Raw genomic sequence first — 21251 nt, forward strand, 5'->3', positions numbered from 1 at the left:
TTGCATTATATAAAGAGGTAGACTGATATGGTAGAATATTAATAGCTAACACATATAAGGACTTTTTTTTTTAGCTTGTACTGGCACTAGAATAAGTGCTTGATCTGTATTATCTTTAATTCTCACAATAATTCACTAAGTTTGGATTTGCTTTTATCTACATTTTATAGGTTATAAAACAGACTTTTAAAGCAGAAATATGTAGAACAAAACATTCTACAAAGTTTTTGGCATATAGGATGGAATATAGACATGTCAGAATTTTAGTACGAGTTCATGAGATGCCAAAGTCCAAACTCTTAACCAATGATGATACTTAAAAAGCAAAGACCTGGCTTGATGTCTGAGTCCTAACTAGGCAGTGTGTTCTTAAGTGCGTTACTCAGAGTATCTGTCCTTCAGTTTAGCTACCTTTAAAGTACAAAGCATTCCTTCATTGATTATACATTTATTCATAGTAACATTCTATGCCAAAACCTGTGCTATGAATAGATTGTACAAGGATGAATAAAATATCTTTCATTAATGACCTTGGAAGGTAATGGTAGTATAGTATTTACATCATAGAGTTATGTAAGGATTGAATAAATCAACAGATAAGCTCTTCAGGATAAAACCCACATTATAGTGATACACACATGCATTATTAATATATTGGTAAAGACTAAGGGTGGTAAATAATGTGTGTGTATGTGTGACGGTCTTATATAGATGAGAGCCTCCATGTGTTTGCCTTCTAAGTATATGGAAGAAATTCATGTCAAGGACAACATTTTGAATGATATAGAAGGTCAGTTTTGAAAATGCTTTTCTCCATGGAATCTGCCATAGAGTCACATATCTACAAAGAAATGATACTTGGCACTTCCCAACTACATTTCAGGGAGGATGTAATAAGATAGGTGGAAATGCATGCCAGGTTGCGTGCAGTCTATCTTTAGTTTGCTAGTTACATTTATAGCCTACACAGAGATTCTTAATTAAGAGACAAATATTTTTATAATTTTTACAGTTTTAATAAGGATTTATGAATGATTAAGTATGCATTAAGGTAGTTATTATGTGTTTGGAGACACAACTGAGGACCACTTACTAGATATTATGGCATCATTAACAAAGAATACTAAACATTTGACAAAACAAAGCTATCTGGATTATCTCTTCAGAGGCTTGAAATGATTATCTTAAGAAGTGTTGCAGAGAAATCGAAGTAACTTCCATGAATGACTAATGAGATTAAAGGCATTCTATGCAGACAGATATTAATATAAATATCATTTTCCTCAAGAAACACTTCACATAATTACATCATTTATGTTAAATTTAGATAATTTTTGACCCGTACATACTAGTTCTAAATTGGTATTTCAAAACAGTTCTTAAAGCTAACACTTTCTACATTACTATGAGGCAGTGTCACATGAGAATTGCAAAGAAAGAAAGAATTGAAATATATTTTAAAAAATGGCCATTGCTTTGATTTAAAAGAAGAATGCGTGACATTTTCCTCTGTGATCTGGCTTGTTTTGTTTGGTAGCTGATTCTACTTCCTGTCATGTACTTGGTTTTAACCTTTGGACTTCATCCTCTTTCAGCTCATTGTTTAATTACAGGGCATGGAATCCTCTGGGCTTCATCCTCAGTTTCTGCAGTTCACCCTTCACTTGACCTCACTATCTGACTCAGAGCTCCACTTTCCCATCTTGACCTTGAGTTGGAGGGACTGGGAACAGAAGCCCAGCTCCCTTGGGCTCAGCATCTCTCCAATTTTGCTGCTAGTCTGGTCCTGCCTGCTGCCACCTCCTTTCTGGTCCTTCTGATTCTGGGTCCTCTCCAGTTGCATCAGTTTCTCTGTTATTTTCTCTGCATCTGAGCCCCTTTTTTAAAGTGGTATCAAGCAAGGCAATGCTTCTCAAACTTTATTTTGGTGCCACTCTCCTGATTTTTGCCATTCAATTTCCACTTATATTGTTATTAAATGGTACACTATTTTTAAATTAAATGAACTCATTATTTTTTTTTACTAGCTTTTTAAAAATTCAAAGTCGTTTGAAAGCAAACCTCATATCCCTCTACTATATGGAAAAGGAATATTCCTTACCTTAAAAAAGAGTAGCTACAGAATGAAATTTAATGAAGACAAAAATCATGTGATCAAAGCCTCTCCAGATATTGTTTCAGGCCTGAGGACTATTCTCTGATAATAATAGAGACTACCAAGTGGTAGAGTGAAGTTACTGAACATAGTGACAATAAACTGAGTTCTCTTCTTTCCATAATCAGAATGCCTAAAAGATAACCAAGATCTGATGACGGTGACAAATTGAGACAGCGATGCAGAATTTCCCTACCCTCAAATTCCTAACACAATTTTAAAAGCCAGCAATAAACATTTAATATAATAACCACTAGCAACTAAATAAGGAAAGGGGCATGAGAACACAATCAACTTCCCAAACTAATGATGCGGGGGGGGGGGGGTGGCACAGGAGATTCTGGAACAGGGTAGAAAGGTGCAGAAGAGTTCAGCTCCTTACCCTAACCCTGGTCCCCAGAAACCATAGTGATGTGATGATTCTCCTTACTTCCTGGTATGAATAGAAATGAAAAAAATAGATATTAAAATAACTGTTCCATTTTAAGGGATAAATATTCCTAGTTTATGACTATGTATGAAATATTTTATATAGGGTGTTCTGGTTAGCTTTCAGTATTTCTTTTTTGCCATGCTACTTCATAAAACACAGAATATAAAAATTATTAAGGTAAGTCCTGATCATAAGGAAGGTATGTACTGACCATTTCCATGATTAATTGAAAAGTCTTTATACTACAAAATGCTTGCCTATGTGGTTTCTGAAGTTCATTCTAATTTATATACTCTAAACTATGCTCAGGTTCAGTTACAGAATCCTTTAATAAAAAGAGTTGCCAAAACTTTACACCACTCTAAAGGAAGTCCTTCCAAGCTGAAATTTTACAAAGCACATCTTATAGGTGATGATATATTAAATAAAAGGTTACTTTAATAATAATTTTTTTGCCAGCACAACTTCAATGCCATATAAATGTTTCCTATTCAATTACCTGCTCACATTTTTCATCCTCACTGATTTTGCAATGATCAGAATATTTCTCTTAAACCCCACTACATTAATCCATCAAAGTGCTTTTTTCATTAGGTGATGACTTTTCCCAACCAGAATATTGCCAGGGAGGATGATGACATTTCCTATTGTTCTGCCTCTAGACTATTGCTTGTGAGTATATTTTTATTCCTCTAACCTCCCATTATTCAAGAATCATAAGGGACTTACTGTGCAGAAGGTAAAATTGGAAACGAACTAGAATCAGATTCCTTAAATCCTTCAAAGGAAACTCTCTGTCTATCCTCAGCCCCTTGCAGAGTTACTTAATCACCTTTTCATTGGTTAATTACTCAATGCATTTAGTAACTGGAATGTTCATTCAATGCAGTCAAGCTCAAAAATTTAAAAAAAATAATAAACAGTTTGCATTACAGTAGGCATCAGAACATCAAAAAAAGATATCAAAAGCTCCTCTAAGAAGGTTGATGGCTGAAGAGGATAAACAAAATCTCTTGAAAGACTGAACTCAACAATACAGCCCCCTGTACCAGAATGTGGGCAAAGAACACTCTTTTTTTTTTTTTTTTTTTTTAACTTTCTCGTTGTTGGTTTCTTCTTTTGTTTATTATCTTAATATTTTGATGACATAGAGTTAACTGGTTTGCCAGGAACAACCACAAGTTTCCATCAGAAGAAGGAATTATAAACAATTGCAGCAGAGTTCTATTCTGGATTGGTACTGAGAACAATGGCCTCTGTATTGAATTGAGAGGGAAAAAAGATATCTGTTTCCAAAAAAAATTTTTTTGGCCTCCTAAAACTCCTATATTTGCATCATTCCCTCTTTAATATCTCATTGAAGGTTTACACACCTTGGCCTTTTGACAGACTGTGAGAATACTTGATGGGGAGGCTAGGTCAGGTTTGAACAATCTGTTATTTTTTATTTTTTATTTTTTTACAGTACGCGGGCCTCTCACTGTTACGGCCTCTCCCGTTGCGGAGCACAGGCTCCAGACACGCAGGTCCAGTGGCCATGGCTCACGGGCCCAGCCGCTCCGCGGCATGTGGGATCTTCCCGGACCAAGGCACGAACCCGTGTCCCCTGCATCGGCAGGCGGACTCTCAACCACTGCGCCACCAGGGAAGCCCTAATCTGTCATTTTGAAAAAGTAAGAAGGGTGGGAAGAGTAGGGTCATAGGAAACCTGAAGTACTGTATCATCTATTTTCCAATTTAGCTTAGACTAGTTCTAAGCTAGTCTAGAACAAGTCCTGAAGTAATAGGTATTTACTGAGTTCTGTACTGGAAAGTAGACTACTGCAGGAAGCAGCTTTCTTTCTTTACAGAAATACATGTTAGCCGAGAGAATGCATAAATAAAATGTAGTGTGCTGCAGAGTAAGATGGGGACTCTTCATGCAAAGGAGGTTTTGAAAAGGGAAAGTTCAACGTGAGCTAAAGCAGGCAGAGACACTTCCTTGGAGAAGTAACAATTAACCAGACCTTACAACACAGGCAGGATTTCCTAGGCAGGGATTGTGTTTTGGATGTCTTGAATGGGAGGTAGAGAGGAGGGCAGAATGAGAAAGCAAATAAGAGCAGGGAATCTAATAATGGTTACAACTGGGTAGAGCAATTCTTGCTTTCTCAAATCTGGATTTAACTCCTAAAGCCCTGCCTGAAGTATGGAAGGAATGGAAGAAAAATTGGGCTTTAGACAGCGAATAAAAATGTCTAGAGACATTGCCCAATTTTATTCATTAGGTGTGTGTTCATTTAGTTAGTAATTGAATATAGGTAGATATTCATGACCTGATGGATGAAAGAGGACCAGGAATGGCCCAAAACTTCATGCTTGAAATATAGTAAATGGTCCATTGAAATATGGTAGATTTGTTTTGCTCTGAACCTCAAACTCTCCTTAGACTTGGTAAGTCTTATGACAATTTCTGCAGATATTTTTTTCTGGGTTTCATTTGTTTTTCTTCTGGGGCTGCTTTCAATGTTAGAAGCTGTTGTGTTGAATGCTGCTCAAGAAATTGAAAAGGGATGGGGTTACAAATGTAGATATTTGATACAAGAGATTAAACCTAAACACACAGGTCAAACATAAGACTAGATATATGTGCACCAAGAGGAGAACAATAAGGTCTCATAAGGCATGTGAAAAATGCTGAGTTTGTTACAAAATATACATGAGGGTGAGTGTGCATTTTGTGTTTAACATTGGGGATTATTAACAGGATAAAGCTAGGGAGTAGTCTCTCCTTTCCTTATTTCACATTGTTTGGGCCTTTAGGAAGCTTTTCTTGATTCCCAATATAAAGCATTAACCCTTAACCACATGACACCCTCCATCCAAACCCACATCCCTCTCTAGCATATCTTCCTGAGATATTTATTCATGACAACATCACTGTGAAATGATTTCATTTATTGCCTTTGTTTCGCAGTAGAATAAAACTCTATGAAAGCAGAGAATTTAATTACCTTGGTTATTATATGTAGAACAGTGTCAGACACATTGTAGCTGTTTAATAAATACTTGAGTTAACAATCATATAATTTTCTTGATCCCCTCATTTATAAAGAATGCGGAAAAATAACTGAATTAGTAGTAACACCTTCTTGATGGTTCTTTACCATGAAAACAATATAGAAAACTAAGCATAGAGGATAAAGACATAATCTCTGTTTTGAACAAAAGGAAGATGGATAATAACAATAATAGACACAAAGGGACTCAACAGTACGTATTAGAAAAGGGAAACTGAAAACTGAGCTTGCCCAATAGTAGGGGCTCATTAAATGCATAAGAGGCTTTACCATGTCTAATTTCAAAAGTTGTAGAGTGCCTTACAATTGCCAGTTAGTTATACCACTTGATTGTTCTGGCCTTTAAAAAATCCTGTCCTTAAAACGTCAGAATATAGTACTTCAAGATTCATTACAACACCTTCCCTAATACAGAGAACTTATACTGTCTTATCTGGAACACACACTTACATGAAGGGACCTTACCAATCTCATTCACCACTGTTTCATAAGTGCTGAAAAGATTATCTGCCACATTGAGGGACTCGATTTCAGTCAAATTAATATAAACATTAGTTATTCAGACTGTACACTTTGGAAAATTCAGTCTTGGGAACAAACCTCCCAGTAGTTTAGGGAAAAAGAGCCCAATAAATTAATTACATAATATCCTCTACACACAAAAACTATATGATTTAATTGTTTATAAAACAGTATTATTAAAATTTTAAAGACAGATCTTAAGAACAGCATAGAATTATGGAGGTAGTAAGTTTAGTTAGTTAGATTTGCCCTGAATTTTAATCATCAACCTTGAGACAAATAACTTCTGGGTAAAAAATGGTTCACTTAAACAACTTTTGGGTGACTTAATTTTTTTTTTTAGTTTATTGTTGTTTTTATTTTCCTCACTTTCATAGCCAATTTTAGGCTCTGGACAAAAATCTCAAAATTTACAACTGAAATTTTATAGGAAGACCTAATATTACAAGGTTTATCGTTCAGTTTATGAGATTTAAGAGTTGTGGACAGTTTGAATTAGGTTTTGCTAGAAAAGCATCAGTGAAAAAAAAATTTTTTTTTAAAGAAAAAGTGACTCTCCTCCTACCAATAAAACTTCTAAAAGTCAGTACATATGACTTTGTTTTCAAAAACAGACATTAAAAATGGCAGATTTAGGGCTTGTTCAGGCAAAGACTGAAAACAGAAGATAAAGGAAATTGGCTGAAATAGGAACATTTCTCCAAGAGAACTGGCAATGAAAGTGTCATAGGTCAGGTCCAGGGAAATGGTCCATGCATCCAAGATTTGTGTGCAGGGGTGTTTATTGGGGAGGGTCTCAGGAGACTCTAAAGAAAGGGCTAAAGAAAGCAGCATTGGGCAGGGGATGCTGAAGTGCAAAGCTATTGAAAGAGAGGCCTCAGACAATCCCATGGGGAGTTCCAGACCCAGCACCACCCTTCAAAAGTTGTCCCAGTTTGAGGTCAAGGCCCAGGCCCTTATACTGCTGCATGAAGCAGTCATGAGATTAGGACTGCCCTTGTCAGGGGGCATCATGGTGGGTCTGACTGAAGATAAGATCTGAAGAGGGACTCAGCTCTAAGAGCCATCAGGAATACCATCACCAGCGAACAGAAGAAACAACTCAGTTTTGGCAGAGAATCTGGGCTGCACATCACAGGATCCAGACAGAGATTATGCTATTGAAAATGATAATATTTACAAAACCCTTCTTTTGATTTTGTACAGGAAGTTCTAGTGCACACAAACACACACACACACACCCCACATAAAATAAAGACATGTTGCCTCCTTAAAAAAGAAAAACAAGGGAAAGAAAAGAGAAAGCACAGCACAGGGAAAAGGAATTGTCTCAATGTGAGCTACTTGAGATAAAGGGCTCTGCCGGTCTACAGATAGTTTACCACTTAAGTGTGTTTGAAAATAGTCTGACACATACAAGTGTTCAAAACTTACTGTTTGACATAATAAATGAATCAATTATTCCTAGCCTCTTTTAAAATCAACAAAAATCATTTTCTATTAAAACAACAGGCAGAAACTCTCTTTTGGTTGCTTGGTTGGAAGTTTTGTAGACTCCTTTCTGTAATGCACTACTTTTTTCCCATTAAAAACAATGCCAGCCACTGCAGTTGGCTCAGCAGTCTTCTCAGAAAGCAAAGGGAAGAATCATCTAAAGGGATGACTGCGTGTTCTCTTTAGGCTCATGTTAACTTGCCCAGTGCTCTGAGTCAGAGTTTGGTTTCAAACTGGGGTTCAATCACTTAATAGTTTTGTGACCAAAACCTAGTTTCTCAACCTCCCTCAGTCTCAGTTTCCTGATTGCAAAAGTGAAATGTTAGTACAAACCTTGCAGACTTGTTGTGAACTTTAATTAAAGCTATTTGTGGGGGATAGCTTCAAGATGGTGGAGGAGTAAGATGGGGAGATCACCTTCCTCCCCACAAATACATCAAAAATACATCTACATGTGGAACAACTCCTAGAGAACACCTACTGAACGCTGGCAGAAGACCTCAGACATTCCAAAATACAAGAAACTCCCCACGTACCTGGGTAGGGCAAAAGCAAAAAGAAAAAACAGAGACAAGAGAATAGGGATGGGACCAGCACTTCTGGAAGGGAGCTGTGAAGGAGGAAACGTTTCCACACATTAGGAAGCCCCTTCACTGGCAGAGATGGGGTGGCAGAGGGAAGCTTCGGAGCCACAGAAGAGAGCACAGCAACAGGGGTGCAGAGCGCAAAGCGGAGAGATTCCCGCACAGAGGATTGGTGCCAACCAGCACTCACCAGCCTGAGAGGCTTGTCTGCTCACCCACTGGAACTGGTGGGGGCTGGGAGCTGAGGCTTGGGCTTCGGAGGTCAGAGCCCAGGGAGAGGACTGGGGTTGGCTGCGTGAACACAGCCTGAAGGGGGCTAGTGCACCACAGCTAATAACAACAGAGTCCCTAGAAGAAGTCTGGACCTGCCTAAGAGGCAACAGAGAATTGTTTTGGGGTGTGCGAGGAGAGGGGATTCAGAGAACCACCTAAATAAGCTCCACAGACGGGCATGAGCCGCGGCTATCAGGCAGACACCAGAGACGGGCACGAAATGCTAACGCGGCTGCTGCAGCCACCAAGAAGCCTGTGTGCAAGCACAGGTCACTCTCCACACCTCCCCTCCTGGGAGCCTGTGCAGCCCGCCACTGCCACGGTCCCGTGATCCAGGGACAACTTGCTGGGAGAACACACCGCGCACCTCAGGCTGTTGCAATGTCACACCGGCCTCTGTCACTGCAGGCTCGCCCCACATTCTGTACCCCTCCCTCCCCCCGGCCTGAGAGAGCCAGAGCCCCCAAATCAGCTGCTCCTTTAACTTCGTCCTGTCTGAGCGAAGAACAGATGCCCTCAGGTGACCTACATACAGAGGCGGGGCCAAATCCAAAGCTGAATCCCAGGAGCTGTGCGAACAAAGAAGAGAAAGGGAAATCTCTCCCAGCAGCCTCAGGAGCAGTGGATTAAATCTCCACAATCAACTTGATGTACCCTGCATCTGTGTAATACCTGAATAGACAACGAATCATCCCAAAATTGAGGTGGTGGACTTTGGGAGCAACTGTAGACTTGGGGTTTGCTTTCTGCATATAATTTGTTTCTGGTTTTATGTTTATCTTAGTTTAGTATTTAGAGCTTATTATCACTGGTAGATTATATTATTGATTTGGTTGCTCTCTTTTATTATTATATATATATATATATTTTATATATATATATATATATATACTTTTTTTCTCTTTTTGTGAGCATGTATGCGTATGGTTCTTTGTGTGATTTTGTCTGAATAGCTTTGCTTTTACCATTTGTCCTAGGGTTCTGTCTGTCCGTTTTTTTTTTGTTTTAGTATAGTTTTTAGTGCTTGATATCACTGGTGGATTTGTTTTTTGGTTTGGTTGCTCTCTTCTTTTCCTTTTTTTATTATGTTTTAATTTCTTTAAAGGATCTCATTCATATTTCATGGAGAAATTAAAACCTTTACAGGCAAGCAAAAGCTAAGAGAATTCAGCACCACCAAGCCAGCTTTACAACAAATGCTAAAGGAACTTCTCTAGGCAGGAAACACAAGAGAAGGAAAAGACCTACAATAACAAACCCAAAACAATTAAGAAAATGGTAATAGGAACATACAAATTAATAACTACCTCAAAAGTAAATGGATAAATGCTCCAACCAAAAGCCATAGACTGGCTGAATGGGTACAAAAACAAGACCTTATATATGCTGTCTAAAAGAGACCCACTTCAGACCTAAGGGCACATACAGACTAAAAGTGAGGAGATGGAAAAAGATATTCCATGCATATGGAAATCAAAAGAAAGCTGGAGTAGCAATACTCATATCAGACAAAATAGACTTTAAAATAAAGACTATTACAATAGAAAAAGAAGGACAATCAAGGGATCAATCCAAGAAGAAGATATAACAATGATAAATATTTATGCATCCAACATAAGAGCACCTCAATACATAGGCAAATGCTAACAGCCATAAAAGGGGAAAGTGATAGTAACACAATCATAGTAGGGGACTTTAACACCCCACTTTCACCCATGGACAGATCATCCAAAATGAAAATAAATAAGGAAACACAAGCTTTAAATGATACATTAAACAAGACTTAATTGATATTTATAGGACATTCCATCCAAAAACAACAGAATACACTTTCTTCTCAAATGCTCATGGAACATTCTCCAGGATAGATTGTATCTTGGGTCACAAATCAAGCCTTGGTAAATTTAAGAAAATTGAAATTGTATCAAGTATCTTTTCCGACCACAACACTATGAGACTAGATATCAATTACAGGGAACAAAAACTAAAAAATAAAAACGCATGGAGGCTAAACAATACACTATTAAATAATGAAGAGATCACTGAAGAAATCAGAGAGGAAATAAAAAAATATACTGAAAAGGGAATTCCCTTGTGGTGTAGTGGTTAAGAATCTGCCTGCCAATGCAGGGGACACGGGTTCTATCCCTGGTCCGGGAAGATCCCACATGCCGTGGAGCAACTAAGCCCGCGCACCACAGATACTGAGCCTGCGCTCTAGAACCTGTGAGCCACAACTACTGAAGCCCATGCACCTAGAGCCCGTGCTCCGCAACAAGAAGCCACTGCAATGAGAAGCCCACGCAGTGCAACGAAGACCTGATGCAGCCAAAAAAAAAAAAAATATGTTGAAGCAAATGACAATGAAAACACGATGACCCAAATCCTATGGGATGCAGCAAAAGCAGTTCCAAGAGGGAAGTTTATAGCAATACAATCCTACCTCGAGAAACAAGAAATATCTCAAATAAACAACCTAAACCTACACCTAAAGCAACTAGAGAAAGAAGAACAAAAAAAACCCCAAAGTTAGCAGAAGGATAGAAATCATAAAAATCAGATCAGAAATAAATGAAAAAGAAATGAAGGAAACAATAGCAAAGATCAATAAAACTAAAAGCTGGTTCTTTGAGAATATAAACAAAATTGATAAACCATTAGCCAGACTCATCAAGAAAAAAAGAAGACTCAAATCAATAGAATTAGAAATGAAAAAGGAGAAGTAACAACTGACATTGCAGAAATACAAAGGATCATGAGTGATTACTATATGCAACTCTATGCCAATAATGGACAACCTGGAAGAAATGGAAAAATTCTTATAAAAGTACCACCTTCCAAGACTGAACCAGTAATAAATAGAAAATATAAACAGACCAATCACAAGCACTGAAATTGAAACTGTGATTAAAAATCTTCCAACAAACAAAAGCCTAGGACCAGATGGCTTCACAGGTGAATTCTATCAAACATTTAGAGAAGAGCTAACACCTTTCCTTCTCAAACTCTTCCAAAATATATTAGAGGGAGGAACACACCCAAACTCATTCTACGATGCCACCATCACCCAGATACCAAAACCAGACAAAGATGTCACAAATAAAGAAAAGAGAGGCCAATATCACTGATGAACATAGATGCTAAAATCCTCAACAAAATACTAGCAAACAGAGTCCAATGGCACATTAAAAGGATCATACGCCATGATCGAGTGGGGTTTATCCCAGGAATGCAAGGATTCTTCAATATATGCAAATCTATCAATGTGATAAACTATATTAACAAATTGAATGAGAAAAAACATATAATCATCTCAATAGATGCAGAAAAAGCTTTTGACAAAATTCAACACCCATTTATGATAAAAACCCTCCAGAAAACAGGCATAGAGGGAACTTACCTCAACATAATAAAGGCCATATATAACAAACCCACAGCCAACATTGTTCTCAATGGTGAAAAACTGAAACCATTTCCACTAAGATCAGGAACAAGACAAAGTTTTCCACTCTCACCACTATTATTCAACATAGTTTTGGAAGTTTTAGCCACAGCAATCAGAGAAGAAAAAGAAATAAAAGGAACCCAAATCGGAAAAGAAGAAGTAAAGCTGTCACTGTTTGCAGTTGACATGATACTATACATAGAGAATCCTAAAGATGCTACCAGAAAACTACTAGAGCTAATCAATGAATTTGGTAAAGTAGCAGGATATAAAATTAATGCACAGAAATCTCTTGTATTCCTATAAACTAATGATGAAAAATCTGAAAGAGAAATTAAGGAAACACTCCCATTTACCACTGCAACTAAAAGAATAAAATATCTAGCAATAAACCTATCTAAGGAGAAAAAAGACCTGTATGCAGAAAACTATAAGACACTGATGAAAGAAATTAAAGATGATACAAACAGATGGAGAGATACACCATGTTCCTGGATTGGAAGAATCAGCATTGTGAAAATGACTATACTACCCAAAGCAATCTACAGATTCAATGTAATCCTATTTAACTACCAATGGCATTTTTCAAAGAACGAGAACAAAAAATTTCACAATTTGTATGGAAACACAAAAGACCCTGAATAACCAATGCAATCTTGAGAAAGAAAAATGGGGCTGGAGGAATCAGGCTCCCTGACTTCAGACTATACTACAAAGCTACAGTAATCAAGACAGTATGGTACAGGCACAAGAACAGAAATATATATCAGTGGTACAGGATAGAAAGCCCAGAGATAAACCCACCCACATATGGTCACCTTATCTTTATGAAGGAGGCAAGAATATGCAATGGAGAAAAGAAAACCTCTTCAGTAAGTGGTGCTGGGAAAACTGGAGAGCTACAAGTAAAAGAATGAAATTAGAACACTCCCTAACACCATACACAAAAGTAAACTCAAAATGGATTAAAGACCTAAATGTAAGGCCAGAAACTATCAAACTCTTAGAGGAAAACACTCTATGACATACATCACAGCAGGATCCTTTTTGACCCACCTCCTAGAGAAATGGAAATAAAAACAAAAATAAACAAATGGGACCTAATGAAACTTCAAAGCTTTTGCACAGGAAAGGAAACCATAAACAAGACCAAAAGACAACCCTCAGAATGGGAGAAAATATTTGCAAATGAAGCAACTGACAAAGGATTCATCTCCAAAATATACAGGCAGCTCAATAGCAAAAAAGCAAACAACCCAATCCAAAAATGGGCAGAAGACCTAAATAGATATTTCTCCAAGGAAGATATATAGATTGCCCACAAACACACGAAAGGAGGCTCAACATTACTAATCATTAGAGAAATGCAAATCAAAACTATAATGAGGTATTACCTCACACCTGTCAGAATGGCCATCATCAAAAAAATCTAGAAACAATAAATGCTGGAGAGGGTGGGGAGAAAGGGAACCCTCTTGCACTGTTGGTGGGAATGTAAATTGATACAGCCACTATGGAAAGCAGTATGGAGCTTCCTTAAAAAACTAAAAATAGAACTACCATACGACCCTGCAATCCCACTACTGGGCATATACCATGAGAAAACCATAATTCAAAAAGAGTCATGTACCACATTGTTCACTGCAGCTCTATTTACAATAGACAGGACATGGATGTAACCTAAGTGGCCATTGACAGATGAATGGATAAAGAAGATGTGGCACATATATACAATGGAATATTAGCCATAAAAAGAAATGAAACTGAGTTATTTGTAGTGAGGTAGATGGACCTAGAGACTGTCATACAGAGTGAAGTAAGTCAGAAAGAGAAAAACAAATACCGTATGCTAACACATATATGGAATGTAAAAAAAAAAAAAAAAGGTTCTGAAGAACCTAGTGGCAGGACAGGAATAAAGATGCAGACATAGAGAATGGGCTTGACTACACGGGGAGGGAAAGGGTAAGCTAGGACGAAATGAGAGAGTGGCACGGACACATATACACTACCAAATGTAAAATAGATAACTAGTGGGAAGAAGTCGTATAGCACAGGGAGATCAGCTCAGTGCTTTTTGTCCACCTAGAGGAGTGAGATAGGGACGGTGGGAGGGAGATGCAAGAGAGAGGAGATATGGGGATATATGTATATGTATAGCTGATTCACTTTGTTATAGAGCAGAAACTAACACACGATTCTAAAGCAATTATACTCCAATAAAGATTTATTTTAAAAAAATAAATAAAATCAGAACTAATTTAATCTAAAAAAAAAAAGCTATTTGCAGAGCTAAAAAGATACTTGGAAAAGTTTGTTAACAATTATAGTGAAGTGGGAAATTTATTTACACAAAACCTAGAACTCATAAAGAAAAACTTTGTGTGTGGTATATTTTTTAACTTTGCAGAGCTTCAATTTCTAAAACAAGAATATATTTGAAACATTTAACAGAAGGCTAATATTTTAAATACACCGAAGCATTTTATGAAATACTGAGGAAAAGGCCAAGAACCCAATTAAAAATTGAGAAAGGACATACAGCTGTAGCTCCAAGAAAACAAAATATAAATGATATATAAATATATATATATACACACATATAAATTTATGGTTAAGGTTCATTATAATGCATAATGTAAAAATAAATAGAAATAATAATGTGATATGTTTTCACTTTTCAAAAAGCAAAATCTAAGAAAGGAAAAAGAAGTTACAGCATGTACTGTAACAGTGAGAGTCCAGTGGTTCAGGTTCTTGGTTGATAGAAGTGTAAATTAGTGTGACCTCATTGGAGAATAATTTGAAATTAGGTATTAAATTTAAAATAAACATTCTTTTACTCAGCAATTTAATCTCTAGGAATGTATATTACTGATAAATTTGTGCCTGTATAAATATTTTTTGCAGCATTATTTGTAGCAGGAAAAGACCAAAAACAAGCTGTATTTACCTTAGGAAGGCATTCACTCAATAACAACATATATGTTGTCATTATATGTATATACATACACACACATATATATATACATATATAGATTAATTTATGTTCTGAAAACAAGGAAGTTTTATATATTGCTTTGGAAAGACATAAAGATAAATTGTTAAATAAAAAACAAAAGTAAGATATGGAAGACTGTAAAATATACTTCGGTTATGTAAATAATTATATGAGAATATGCATACTTGTAGGCAAATTATATTGAAATAAAAGAAATTGGAGGTTTATCTGCAAATATTTGCCTCTGAAAGAAGAAACTGGGGTCCTGGGATGAGAAAGAGACATACCTTTTCATTGTATACACTTTATACAGCTTGATTTATGAAGTATATACATACATTGTTTTTAAATTTAAAGTATAGTTACTTAAAATGAGAATTTCACAGGGCACTTACTTAGTTTATCTCATTTAATGCTGTATCACTATTACCTGGAGGTTAGCCTAGCACATAGTAAACATTCAATATTGTTGAATGAATCCACACTTAAAAATTACAAAAGAAAGTTAGGATTCCTACTACATACCTCCAGCCCAGATTATTCTCTTGAGTTCTAGAAATGCACCTCTACCCGAATGTCCCATAGCTACCTCATACTCAGCACATTCAAAACCTGCATCCATAGTCACCTCTCCTCTAATATCCTCTTCATCTTTTAAACTCTATCTTACTTAATAGTATTACCATCCACTGAAAACAGCAGCCAAGATTTTGATCCCTTTTATCACTGTTATTGACATTGATTTAGCTCACTTAAGCTATTGCAATAGAATCTTTCCTCTCTTCTTTGCAATATAGATTTATACAGCTGGAGGGAGGTTTCTGAAGTGCAATTATCATCATATAACTCCTGAGTTTACAACTCTTTCACGATCTCCCACTACCTGCAGGATAAAGACCCAACTGCTGCATATGGCCTATGTGGTATTCCATGTTTGATGTCCTTCCCAACTGTGCAGTCTTACCTATGAGCACTCCTACAAACACTGAACTACTTTTATTCTACTTGTGACATGTTATTTCATGCCTATATGCCTGTAGACACTCCTCCCTCTGGCTAAATTACCCACTCTCCGTTTTTATCCTAGAATATGCTATCTCAACTCAATGTACAGTAGAGGTGTTGTGTCTTTTGAGAAGACATTAGTCAGACCCGCTATTCTCATATTCCCAAATGCGCTTCTATTACTACACTTACAGAACAATGAGATAACTCTCTGCATGTCTGGTTCTTCACTAGACTATCATTTAGGGTGTTGACTAATAATAGTACTGAGCTGAAAGAAAATAGGGAGGTCACTGTAGGTAAACATCAGGTGGGCAAAGTTGGAACTGATGGAATAAAAGCCATAACTTACAGAAAGGAGCTAAAATTTATTTTCTATTATATGCAAGTCATTGTGACTTTCCCAAAAACTTCCCAAATTTTTGTTAATAATATCTTTATTAAACTCTCCTGAAATTACCCATTTTGATAGAGCCATCTCTTTTCTGCCAGCCCCCTGACTGAAATGCAATCTCATTCAAAATTGATGATTGTGAGTTCGTATTCATAGTAATTACTAAGCTGTGTTAAATTACTAATGTGTTTTTCCCAATAGTTCTTGTTAAAAGTAAAGTAATTGAGAGTGTACCCTCAGTTACTTTTTTTTGTGTGAGAGATTTTGTAAGAACTAGTTTATAAGGCAATTCACACTTCTGAGGACCATTTTGTGAAAAGTTGTTACTCATATTCTGGCACACAGGTTAAATCTTATGGAGAAACTACTTCATCTTTCCCCTCTCTTCTTATAGTCTCTGCCCTTTGCTCTAATCCTCTTCTCCTGCCCTCAGGAAACTCACATCTTTATGTATCTATAAGCATAGAATTATTCATCAATTTATTCATTTAAAACTATTTTCCCCATCTAATTTACATTATTGGCTATAAGGATTGAGATCATTTATCAGAATTCAGTCTCCTTTGTGTAAGGCTAATATCAAGAAAATTCCCAAAAGAAACAATTCTTTCAAATTCAACATTTCTGTTAATGCTCAAAACCTGCTAATATTTGATGAGAATTATTGATATAGAAATGAAGGAAATTTTTCATCTATATTGATTACTAGTCAAACTATAATTATATAACCAATTTTAACCAAAGAACTTTTATTGTTCCTGTCAGTTCTAGGTGAGAATAACTTTGATTTTGTGACTTATTTAGTTGATAATGTTGAAATATGGAAAACTAATGCTAAAATAACACTTTAAATTAGCAAAAATAGAATTAAAAAAGAGAAACTATTCTATGTAATAAAAAGAACTAATTAGATTTGTTTCTTTAATGGAAGAAAATTAATATCAGTTGAGCACAATATACTAGATATTGTTTAGTATTTTCATGTAGCATTTCATTTAATCTCCACAGCAATTTTCTGAAAAAGTATTACTAGTTTTCTTTTGTTGTTGAAGAAATGATGGCTCAGAGAGATTTTGAATCTTGGCAACCATAGTGGGCAGGTCAGTATTCAAATCTCAGACTCTAGATGTATTTGTTACTGTAGCATTACTACCTGCTGTAATATCTCCCAAATCCTGATTTTTTTTCCTTTTTTTAAGACTGGGATATTTCTCTTTATCAACCTGTCTAACTATTTAAACTAGCTATGTATGTATGTATGTATGTATGGAAAAGTGTCTGAAATGCTATTTATCTATTGTTAATCATGGATAGCTTAGATAGTAGGTTTCAAATGACATTAAAAATACTGTTCTTTATTCTGGTCTGTACTGATTCTTTTAAAAAATGAGCAGTTATTACTTTTATAATTTCTGTTCTAATATAACTAAAGAACATACTGCTTCTATAAGTATTTAGAAGGTCCCATGCTTCATCTTATGTCAAGCCATGGATTTATCCATCCTATTGTGGGTTTTTTTTTCAATTTTATTGAGATATAATTGACATATAACATTGTATTGTCCAAGGTGCACAACACAATTTGATATATGTACATACTGCAAAATGATTACCACAGTAAGTTTAGTTGACATCCATTACCTCAGTTATATATTTTTTGTAATGTGTACTTTTAAGATTTACTCAATTAGTAACTTTCAAATATGTGATACAATATTGTTAACTATAGTCACCATGTTGTACATTACATTCACCAGAACATATTTATCTTATAACTAGAAATTTTTATCTTTTGACTACCTTCACCCATTGTCCGCAACCCTACCCTCCACCTCTGGCAACTATCAATCTGTTTGCTGTATCTATAAATTTGGTTTTGTTAGATTCCACATATAAATGAGGTAATGAGGTGTTTGTCTTTTTCTATCTGACTTATTTCACTAGCATAACGCCCTCAAGGATGATCCATGCTGTCATGAATGGCAGGATTTCCTTCTTTTACGGCTGAATAATATTCCTTTATTATTCATGTTTTTCATCCATTCATGCATCAGTGGGCAATTCGGTTGTTTTCATATCTTGGCTATTATAAATAATGCTGTAATGGGGATGCATACAGCTTTTTGAGTTAATGTCTTTGTTTTCTTTGTTACCCAGAAGTGGAACTGCTGGATCATATGATAGTTTTATTTTTAATTTTTTGAGGAAGCTCCATATTGTTTTTTTGTAGTGGTGGCACCAATTTGCATTCACACCAACAGCGCACACGGGTTCCTTTTTCTTCATATGCTCACCATCACTGGTAATTTCTTGTTTTTTTTTTTTTTTGGTATAAGAGCCAGTCTACCAACTGTGGATTTGTATTTGCATTTCCCTGATGATTAGTGATGCTGAGTACCCATACCTTTTGACCATCTGTATGTCTTCTTTGGAAAAATGTCTATTTAGGTCCTCTGTCCATTTTTTAATTGCTTTTTGTTGTTGTTATTGTTTGTTATTGTTTTGTTTGTTTGTTTTTGCTGTTTTTGCTGTTGAGTTGGATGAGTTCTTTATATATTTTGAATATTAACCTCTTATCAGATATATGATTTGCAAATAGTTTTTCCCATTCTGTAGGTTGCCTTATCATTTTGTTCATGGTTTCCTTTGCTGTGCAAAAGATCTTTAGTTTGATTTAGTTCCACTTGTTTATTTTTCCTTTTGTTGTCTTTGCTTTTGGTGTCAATGTCCAATCCTGGTAGTCTGACTGTAGTTTTTTGTCTTGCTGATACTGTAAGTACAATTGAGGTGGGGGTGAGAAAAAAGCAAGCTGCTGCCAATTCCATGCAGTCATGCAAGATCCCCAAAAGGGGGCTCTGCTCTATTTAACATGTGGCTGCAAGGTCACCTGGGACATCAACATCAGTTGGCACAAAGGGATGAGAGCGAGATAGGAGGAGAGAAGGATCACTTGAGAGGTTTTATGGGCCAGGCTTGACAGTGGTGCATGTCAAACCCACACACATTCACTTGGCTAGAATTCAGTCATAGTAATATTTAAATAAAAGAAGGCCTGAAAAATAAGTCTAGGTGTGTGCCCACTGGAAAAGGGAAATGGATGCCGTGAACAACTAACTAGTTTCTGCAGTAAAAAACTGGGTGCTTTTTACTAAAATTCAATTATAATAGCCTCTCATCCTCTTGTAAATTACTAACTTTCCCAATAAACCATCAATTACATTAACATGTACTAGGCTAGGTCTATAGGACTGTGCCAGGATTAGGGTTTTTAAAAGTTTCCATGACTGCTTTATTTTTTGGGGAAGAGTCTCACTAATGATATGGATCCGCTGCTTACCATCACATGAACTTCCTCTAAGGATGCGATAATGACTAGCAACATTTCCAAGTTTATCTATTACTTGTACTTTTTCAATTAAATCTATGAGAAAGCTATCTAGGAACTCTGACCTATTTCTACCCCCAACCCTCAGCCTAAGAATTTAATTTGTCTTAAGTATTAAAAAAAAGTTAATCATTCCCCTAACCTATTTCAACAGCTTACTAGAATGAATATGTTGGATAAAAATACCTTAATTGCTACCTTTTTCGTACTCCTCAGTGTCTATCATGAATATGGGAATCACTGTTTAAAAAAAAAGAAAAGCACTTGGCACAGTCCCTTTCGATGAAAACACCAACAGCCCAGCCTCATTAAATACACTTCTTATCTCATTTGTAATACAAACATACATTTTTATCACAAGGGAAAAATATCATATATAAAAATAGTAATTGATTTGCTGCAATTCTTGATCCTACTAGATTTAATAAAATTTTAGATATACTGGATATTTTCCATATAAGTAATAATGATTTAACTTTTTGACAAATTAAATTTTCAAATATGCCCATAAAGGGAAATATTAATCAACAAATATCCTAGCATTCAGATTCATGATTTGGGCTTAGGATCTGAAAATGGATCCGGAATTAAACAGGTGTTAAGGAATTTGATTCAAAATTTCTGAAGTAAGCTTCTACAACATCTGGGGCTTATTTTTTTTTTCGTAGTAATAACTGACCAGGGTAAATATGGTTTGGCCAAACATCTGCTTGGTTAACCCCAGAATTGAAGAGGTTTCATCTTACAGCCATACTTTTCCAGTCAAAGATAATAATGAATCAACCATAAAAAACAAACTACCTATTGTGTTTAACTTCCTAATCCTCAGAAAGCAAATATATAATTCTTTTTACAATTTTCTGATCTTAAATACCTTTTTTTGGTAAGAATTGCCTTACATCAACTTGCTGTGGCCCACTTGGTAGAAATACTTATTTCAAAGTCCATTTCAATGAAAGTGAAATATGAAAAGACAATGTTCGAATCTTTGTATCTAAACTCTTAAAATCTGCTTTGAAGAATAAAACAACGGGCAAGTTACAACAACTGCACGAATATCAATTATCACACAGTTGAATATATATGCACATTTTACTTGGTTTACATCATCCTAGAGAAGCAGAAATTGCTTCATCATGAACAGAATTTTTTTCATAATAGAGCGTTTATCACTTATATGATACAAGCCCTTTCAGAGCAGACTGAGCACATTGTTATTGACAACTGAACAGTGACTTTTGAAGGGACTAAAACTGAAGGTCATTTTTGCTTTTCTCATTTTCTAAGACTTCACAAAAGCACAGAAAATTTCTGGCATTATTTTTTCCTATTATATGTGTAGACATTAAGTCAAAAAGCTAATGGTTTCATCTGTTATATGAGCTTCACTCTTTAATATTAATAAAATTATAGCATTCTTTCATTATGTTTTATTTTTCAACGACCAACAAATAATAGAGGGCTTGACTGGCTCCTGAATGTACATTAGTTTTTATAACTA

Source organism: Monodon monoceros, unplaced genomic scaffold (assembly GCF_005190385.1).
Source record: "Monodon monoceros isolate NGI ecotype Baffin Bay Population unplaced genomic scaffold, NGI_Narwhal_1 Super_Scaffold_21, whole genome shotgun sequence".
Taxonomy (NCBI): domain Eukaryota; kingdom Metazoa; phylum Chordata; class Mammalia; order Artiodactyla; family Monodontidae; genus Monodon; species Monodon monoceros.